This window comes from Drosophila serrata, unplaced genomic scaffold (assembly GCF_035046125.1).
Source record: "Drosophila serrata isolate PLE 108 unplaced genomic scaffold, ASM3504612v1 contig_52, whole genome shotgun sequence".
Taxonomy (NCBI): domain Eukaryota; kingdom Metazoa; phylum Arthropoda; class Insecta; order Diptera; family Drosophilidae; genus Drosophila; species Drosophila serrata.
Window position 1 is genome coordinate 9,485 of NW_028256950.1, and position 9,449 is coordinate 18,933.

Below are 9,449 nucleotides of genomic sequence, written 5' to 3' on the forward strand. Positions count from 1 at the left end.
AAGGGTACATGTTTGGATCGGAAAATTCCACGCCCACGCTCTACTCGATCCTGGAGCGCACTTGGACGATCACCCACGACCCTCACTTAAAAAAGGGACGGGGATGGAATTGAAGAAGGGTACATGTCATGTAACAGATTAACCAAAGTACAACCATATGAATGACGCTCACCACGAGCGTGGATTGTGAGATAGTACATGCTTACACACACCACCACCCCATCTTTTCACAAATTCGAGGAAGGATCACCCTCACCACCCTTTCTTTCTGAAAAATAAATACTGAAAAATAAAATCCCCTAGCCCTTTTTCCCAATGAAAAATGGATATATATTTATTTATATATTTTATAATTTTATTTATCAAATATAAATATCAGAAGCGATGTTCTAAATTAACATACATTTTCATAATTTTTAATGATTTTTGAGAGCGAGCACTAAAAAAATGACAGGAGCTCGTATCGAGACCAAAAGCAAGATGTGAAATGTTGTCCATGTATATTTGAAACCAGCGGTGTATCAGGCATCCTCTGATGGAAATATTTTAATGAATCCTCCAGATATTGCACGTGTTCGGGGAAATTTTTATTCTTATACATTTTCATGAAATTATTTATTCTAATTACAAGTTGATGTATTGTAAAAGAGGTTGTGGATTTGGTTTTGTTTTCCAATGACATCATTTTTGATTACTCCGTGGACGTCTACTCCCAATGATTATAAAAATGATCTTATCCTCTAAAAATTTTTAGACGATACGTTGAACTAATCCACTCAATGGTGTATATTCAACTAGTCGATCATGGATGAGAAGGCAATATACCTTTGTATTCATCTCACTCGCCACACTTAGCTCTGTGGAAATTTGCAGACTCATTCTGGTATGAGAGATCAACAACAACGATAGGAGCCTTCCTTATAATCTCCATGGGAGGTAGAAGTGCTCGTGGTTCTCGATTGTAGTAGCTCTCTTGGAATTTTGTATACATGTCGTACAAGACGGCAAACCGATTCTCATTATATTTAATATTCAAATCCTCATAGGGATAGACTTCAGAATTTAGATATACTTTTGCATTTCTCAAATTGTTTGTAATTAGCTGTCCATTTAACGTAAATGCAATGACAGCAAAACGTGGGCGTTCCCTATTTGCAGACAACTTTACATTCCAGATATGATGTGTTCCCTGTACCAATGTTGGATTAATATAACAATCCCAACTCCGGAATGCGAGTGGGAGAGTAGCTCCACTTTTCACTACATTAAACATTTTAATTTTAGCACTGTCACTTGGAACGATGTGGGGAATCTTCCAACATATGTTATGTATAGCAATATTGTGTGTTTTTCCATCAACTGTTTTAATATACATATCATCAGTGTTTTTTGTAAGCAAGAGAACGAGCTCATGTTTACAATTTAACACTACTTTCTTGTAGTCTTCAGCGAATCCCATCAACATTTTTAAAGGTACAGAAAAGCTGAAATGTCCTCCCGAAGGAATATTGTCTCCACCACTCCACCCGGCATTACGACAAAGAACTCCTTCCTGTTGACCGACTGAGAGAAAGTTCTTAATAGTTGTTGTAATTCCAGTAAACCGTGTCATATCCAAGTCACACCCGTTTAACTCATATCTTATTTCATCTAGAAAATAGGCAATGCAATTATTTTTAAGCATCCCAGTAACTCCATTTGTCGAAGTCGTTCCTGTATTTGTGTCAATAATTTTGCTAAGTGTTCCCTCAAAGTGGAGAAAACTTTCACATGGAAGGACATACAAATCTTGGTTCTGTATTGTGTTACGAACTTCATCATTTGGCTTGAAGTTTTGTTGATATGGATAATAAGTATGTAGTTCTTTTTTAACCATGCTTTCATCATTGACGGGTTTTTCTTGAACATAAAAAATCTCATTCATTTGAATTATTTATTTAATATTAAATCCCAATGATTTTAAAATCAATTTATTTTTTAATGTGAGAGTCGGCCGTTGATTTGAAGGACCTCGGGTTGATGATGATGCTTTTGAAGATGATGATGCTTTCACTTCAACTGTAGGTTTAATAATGTTATCAAAGGAGCTATGTAACGTCTTTTTATTATAAATAATCATTCTGTTGATCGTAAGTGAAGACGAATTGATATAGTTTCTCCACGCAAGTGTGCTCATTATTCTGGTGTTGACAGGTAAATAAATCAAGTTGTGTGGTGTAATGTTCATTTTATATCCAGGCGGAACATTGATTCCAAATTCATGAAGCACATGATTTGGTTTATTCCCCACATATGATCCACTAACAATGTTACACTCCAATCTAACAGAATTTATTTTTAAAATATTTACAGGGTTATCCGAGACGTAAATTTCATTTTCATTTGGTCTTAATTTACGCTTATTAAATCCAAATAATCGTCCAATTGATCGTTCATGATTAAAATATACTGTCTCTTTTTTACTAACAACTTTAACTTGCAAAGTATTAGTGTTACATTCAATTGTTACACTATTGTGAAGTTCATTTTCCTTGAGCTTATTAAAAATATATTTTATTATACTCAAACTCATATGAGCCTATAGGTATTTCTATGACTTTGTTTCCAATATGAAAAAGATTATTCCCCTTATCTACATTCGGTATAGAATTGAATGTATAAAAGTCGATTAGAGCACATTCATAATTAAGATTTAACTCAATTTGAGGAAAAAAATGTTCGCTTAGTACAGATGTGTTTCCATTTAAAGCAATTGTTAGCGATGTACTCATTATGAAGCTTAATCGTGAACTGTCTTTTTTTTATTAACTTCATTATACTTATATTATTATTTATTCGAGAATAATAAACTGATCGAATCCTTTTCTGTATCGTCCAGTTTCTTGGACGTTGATGCACTAAGGTCAGTACATACAAGTGGCCCGTATGACACCAGGCACGTGCCTGTTTGGGTTAGGTGTTAGTAGGCGCGATGGAAAATATAGGACAGAATACGAGGAAAATTGACTACCGGCGTGCTGCCAGATTGTTAGCTTGCATGCTTACTAAGTATGTTAATATCAAAGATTTTAATTTGGGAAGGGAATCTACGTTAGAGATTAGTGTGTACAAATCATTATAATTTGCACATAACACTCTAAAAGGTTCATGCAGTTCAAAGGAGGTCCTACAGTGGCGCAACACTAATGGGATATAGGATCTAGTGGTTCTACATGGTACATGGAAATTAAGCTGACCCAACAAGTCAGCACTTTCCACATCACCATGGATAAGGTTAAAAATAAAGGTTATCCCTAGCATCGTTCTACGATTGGCTAAGGACGGCAAGTTTATTAATAGGAGTCTACTAGAGTAGGAAGGTAATCTTTGGTTTGCATCCCAATTTAAACCGCGTAGAGCGAAAAGTAAAAAGTTCTTTTGAACCGACTCAATGCGTTTACTATGGACGCCGTACTGAGGGCTCCAAACGCAGCATCCATATTCTAGGATAGGACGAACTAAGGAAGTATATAAGGATTTAGTAACATAGGGGTCATTGAATTCCTTCGACCACCGTTTAATAAATCCAAGCACACCCCTGGCCCTATTCACCATAGACGAAATATGATCAATAAAGTCAAGTTTTGGGTCCAAGCGGACGCCCAAATCGTCAACTGTATTAATTCTTTCCAAAGAGCAGCCGTTCAGCGTGTAAGTAGCAAGCTTAGGAGCGACACGAGAGAATGTCATTAGCTTGCATTTCGAGCCATTTAAGTTTAATAAGTTTACACGGCACCAAGTTTGAAAATTATTAAGATCTGTTTGTAAATCCGACTGGCAGGCAACGTCATTGTATTGCACGCAAAGCTTGACGTCATCCGCGTACATAAGTACTCTGGAGTTAGTCAAGACTTTGGGCAGGTCATTTATGAACAATGTAAACATTAAGGGTCCCAAATGGCTTCCTTGCGGGACACCAGATGTAACCCTTAGAATATTGGATAAATTATTCTTAAAGAGGACCTTTTGCGTCCTGCCATTCAAATAACTAGAGATCCAATTAAGAAGATCACTTGGAAAACCCATTGAATCGAGTTTTCTAACGAGGAGAGAATGGTTAACAGAGTCAAATGCTTTACTGAAATCAGTATAGATTACATCTGTCTGACAATTATTATGGAAGTCCTTTATAATATAGGAAGAGAGCTCCAAAAGATTTTTTGTTGTTGATCTTCGCTTCATAAAACCATGTTGACATGGAGAAATAACCGATCTACAAAGGTGCTGTAAGTGAGGGGTGATAATGTTTTCAAATAATTTAGGTATGGCCGACAACTTAGAGATTCCTCTTTAATTGCTGGCATCCAATTTGCTACCTTTATTGTGGAGAGGAATAATAAACGATTCCTTCCAAATAATGGGAAAGTGGGAGGTTTCCAAGGACAAGGTAAACAATTTCAGAAGGTGATAGCACAGGGCATCGGCACAATACCTGTGCACACAGCCAGGAATTCCGTCGGGGCCTGGCGAGTAAACTGGCTTGACACGATGAAGATCTAAAAGGATAGAGCTTTCGTTTAGGCTAGGACAGAAAATTAAGTTCGATTTGGGTATGTCGTAGGAATAAGTCTGGTATATATACGAAGAGCTAGAATAGGTTGCGAAAATAGATCGGCTATTGCCTGATCATTATTTGCGGTAGTATTTTCAAATGAAAGCGAGGAAGGATTTGTTTTAGGTTTACGTTTAGTGTTAACGAAATTATAAAACTGTTTTGGGTCCTGTGAGAACTGGGCCCTACAACGAGTTAAATAGTTTTTATAACACTGCGCGTTCAGCACGGTAAAGTTTGACCGAGCTGATAAATAAAATGAAAGGGCAGATTGAGAACCGGTGATTTTAAATTTAGCGTACAGTCTAGATTTTTTATTTTTAAGTCGGCTCAACTCTTTAGTAAACCACGGCGGTTTATTCGAGCTTGGCGGATAATATAACGGAACACATTCAGTAAAAAATGAATTCATGGCACTGTAAAAAATATCAACGGCAACTGCCATGTCAGTGCACATGTATAGATCGGACCAATTGAACTCGTTTATAAAATTATTCAGCCGTTCAAAGTCCGTTTTGCGAAAACATAGGACTTTATTGGCTGGACGGTCAGAAATATGCTGTACGTCACACCCAATATCAAGAGTCACATCGAAAGTTGGATGATAAGGATCTTCGGGTTGCGTCAGAGGCGCCACCCTTGCTAAACTGACTCTCGCAGGATCAGAGACGAAGCAAAGATCGAGCAAGCGCTGTAAGGAATTTCGAACATGGTTGACTTGAGACAGCGAAATGTCAAACAAGCCAGCGATAAAGTCATGTTGTGTAGGTGTATTGAGAGTATTGGTGGAATTATTCGAGCACCAAATAGCACCAGGGATATTAAAATCTCCAAGAACTACCAACTGGTCTCTATCCAAAAGTCTACTGGAAACCATCTGAATAGCGGAAAGGTGATTCCAATAAATAGGAAGTTCCGACAGTGGAGGTATGTAGGAACAGGTAATAAAAATTGAGCTACCTTTGATAGATAGCTTCACACAGAGGAATTCAACATCGTTGCATTCCTCGAAGGTTAATAATTCTGACGTGAGTGAGGAGTCCACCGCTATGAGAACTCCACCCCCGCGTCTGATAGGACGATCTAGCCGATATACCGTGAACACAGCTGGAAAAACTTCGGAGCTCAGAATCTCCGGCTTTAACCAGGTTTCTGTGAGCACAATAACCTGAGATGCAAACGAAAGGCTATCAGAATACAAGTTAGGAAGCTTACTACGTAAGCCTCTTGCATTCTGATAGGAAATACCTAAGGAGTGGGTTAGTTTTTTGGGTCGGGATTGGAAGACGTAGAAGGCGCAGTGGTAACATCAGGCCTGGGAAGAGTTATTCCTACAGGCCGCTTTTTCTTTTTCTTCGCCTCGAACTCCTTAACAACTATGTACTCTGGCCAGAAGTTGGGAGAGCAAATAGTGTTAAAGAGCTCGTTAGGGACATTTATTTTGAAAGATGAAATATCTCTAGCGTAAGAAAATTTGAACTTTTCCACCTTTATCTTAATTTTTTCGGCTCTGGTTTTGCCTTGTATAAAGGCGAGAACATCTTCCGATGTTTGGTCAGGGGAGAGCCGCGAGACAAAAATATGTCTCGTTGGTGGAACCGCTATAAGGGCTTTTGGCAAGGCAGATTGGTTATCTGCCGTGCCATTGTCGGCCGGTATTCCGGGCCTAACACCCTGGGCAGATATATTTATGTGAACGGGACTTTGAGGGGTCAATATTTGCGGCCCCCCAGGGGATAAAACAGAAATCACCGGCGGTACGGGCACTCCCGCTGCACATTCGGATACCGAATCTTTCCTAGCGCTCGATCTCAGCACTTTTGGAATTAATGCTGAGGTCGAGGGCTGTGCCGTGGGAGGCTGCTGCTGAGAGCCTGTTGCGGGTAGTTGGGGTCCGTCTACATGCTGCCCACCAATAGCAGTTTTTTTGCGCCTAGGAGACTCATTTAATAGCGTAAGGCTATTAAATTGGGTGTCCAGCGCCAAGAACATATCAAGAGTTTTACGAAAACTCGTTAAAATGCCCTTAAAACCGCTTTTGGTTTGCCGCATGAAAGACGTCATTTCCCTTTCTACATCGCGACAGGCCTCACAGCAGTAACGCAGGCCGATGTTTTTCCTTACATCGTCCACCGTTCGAGCTGCAACTCCAATACACTTGGCGTGCATGACGTTGTCGCACAGCCAGCAGCAGATTGTAAGGTCACCTGCAGCAATTGCCTTTTTGCAGGTTTTAACATATCATCATCCTTAGAGATTAGAAGAAATCCAAATTTATCTTCCCAACACCTTCTTGATATATTCATGAATGAATTATAATCCATATCGCTGTTAACATGATCTCGATATATACGACGCATGTTTAAGTCATCCTGTTTAAACATTATAATAAGATTTTCCAAACATTCATATTTTGGTTGAAATAAACTCTTTGAAAATACGTAAATATTTTCAAATTTTAAGCCATTTGGACTTTCGATAAGACTTATCATCACATTGGTTTTTCCACAATTGGTTGGTCCAACCATTAAAGCTCTAATTGTGTTTGGTAACAATGAACTGTGTCGTGGATGAGTAATTTCACCATGCACACCACCTTCAATGTTTCTTACTGTGATACTTTTATTTTGTCTTAATTGTAGTATGCACATATATTGAATACCCACTGTACCAAGAGTACTTATCGGGTACACACTGTAACACTTTGTTGCAGTGTTTACATAACTCATGAACCTCAAGTGGACGAAATATGAACTGCCCACTTATACATTGGCCCGCACACAAATAGTGCAAGTGTCAGCATAAATGCAACACGAGCGGACCACATGTATGTATGTGCATATATCTCCGCGCTCAGTTTTAAGCGAGCATAGCTATGTGTTTATGTATTTAAGAATATATAACCGTCTCTCTGCCGCCGCCTGCGAGCAGCGCAGCTACGAGACTTAGCCTTACTTAGACTTAAGAAATATTGTAAAAGAACAGAGACATTTAGATCGTTGGAGCGGCACCTCAGCTGCTCCTAATTAATAAAAACCCAATTTTAAATAAAACCCCTGGAGTATTCTATTATGATGCGGAGATTATTTTATATCTTGGCAATTATATCTTAACATGGCGACCGTGACTAAAATATTATCATATAATCTGGCGATGATCCTATAACATCTTCTGGAAAAAACGACTGTTCACTGCGTCCTAGCAGACACCCATCGAGAAAGAAATCAAAAAAAAAAAGGAAATTCGAGAGAGTGGAGTGTAATGGGCTGGAGTTAAAAAAAAAAATACAAGAAATAACGCACTTAAAATGAGAGTCTGAGTGAGTAGAGTGAAAGTAATGGGTAATCGCGGAGGAGTTGCGAAAAAAATAAAAAAAAGAATAGCACACCTGAAGTGGCTACTCTATGCGAATAATACACCTCCCGCGTGGACTACGTCCCAAAAACTTCAGAAATAATTGGATTTTCTGAATGAACAAATAATAAGCAACAAGAATAAACACCCAAAAATTGCTGCCACTCACTCAAGAAAAATTAATGAAAAAATAATAGCAAAACCTACAACACCCAAGTCATTACCAAAACTCGAAAAGACATGCCCGAAGGATTGCCCTGGACCACTGGACAGCCCCCACTGCAACCACACCTGTGCGAGGACCGGCACCGGTAACGCCTGAGCCCAAAAGGCCGCGGACAGCAGCAGCAGCAATTAGAGTGCGGGAAAACCCCACCTCCTGCGCCACCGAGGGAACGTCAGCGTAGCCAAACCGGCGACGACCAGCTGACGTAGAGGGAAGAAACGTAACCAACCGAGCTGAAAATTTCTTTTTTTTACCAATGCACTGCGTTGCATAATTTTTTTGATTGCACTGCGATGCATACTTTTTTTTATATATAATATAAAATAATTTGTAAAATTGAGCGGAACCTTTTCTGCCCAATTAGAAAGTATGGCCCGTATAGCTGTACAAAAAATAGGTAGGAAAAAATGTTAGAGAAAAACTAAGATTCTTTTTTTTAAATTTCCTTTTAATGAGAAGTAATAGAATAAGTAAAACAGATCAAATAAATGATTCTGACTATTACTTCCCAGAAAAATTATATAAAATTACAAAATATGACCCAAATGAAAATAAAAGAGAAATTGGAAAAATACAAATAGATACAATATTCAAAATGGGTCTTGTGGATTTAAAAACTGTGGATTCCACTGCAAATGTAATTAATGAGGTTGAGACACAAAATATTGATTCCAATTTAACAAACATTTTATTGTCAATTATTGTTTTTATTATGTGCGCAGTTATTTTGTATAAAGCTTATATGCTCCACAATAGGTGCATATCAAAAAGAGCCATAAATAAAAGCCAGGCTAATGACCTGGACAAGATATAATAAGCGCTGACAAGATTTGAAATAAAATGTTTTGAATTAATATCCAAAAATAAAAAAAAAATAAAATAAAATAAAAACAAATATGTATGACTATGTAAAATATATTAAGAACTAAAAATAAAAAAAAAAAATATAAGAAATACATTACTTGAAATAAAATAAGAATGATTTAAAATAATAAATAATTACAAAAAAAAATTAGCACAATGTCTAGTAATAAGGCTGACATTAGGAGTACCGACATGAGTGAGGAGATGCAGAAAATTGCCATTGATTGCGCAAGACAGGCTCTTAACGAGAATAGCATCGAATATAAGATTGCCGAACACATTAAAAATCAGTTCGATATAAAATTCAAACCTAAATGGCATTGCATTGTCGGCAGTGAATTCGGATCTTATGTATCTCATGAACCAAACCATTTTATCTATTTCTATTTGGACAAGCTAGCCATTCTATTGTTT

At 37.8% G+C, this 9,449-nt stretch overlaps 1 pseudogene; it reads left to right on the forward strand.

Annotated features, from left to right (window-relative positions):
* The first annotated feature begins 9,191 nt into the window (after positions 1-9,191).
* On the forward strand, positions 9,192-9,444 carry LOC147644953 (dynein light chain 1, cytoplasmic pseudogene; annotated as a pseudogene).
* Positions 9,445-9,449: the final 5 nt, after the last annotated feature.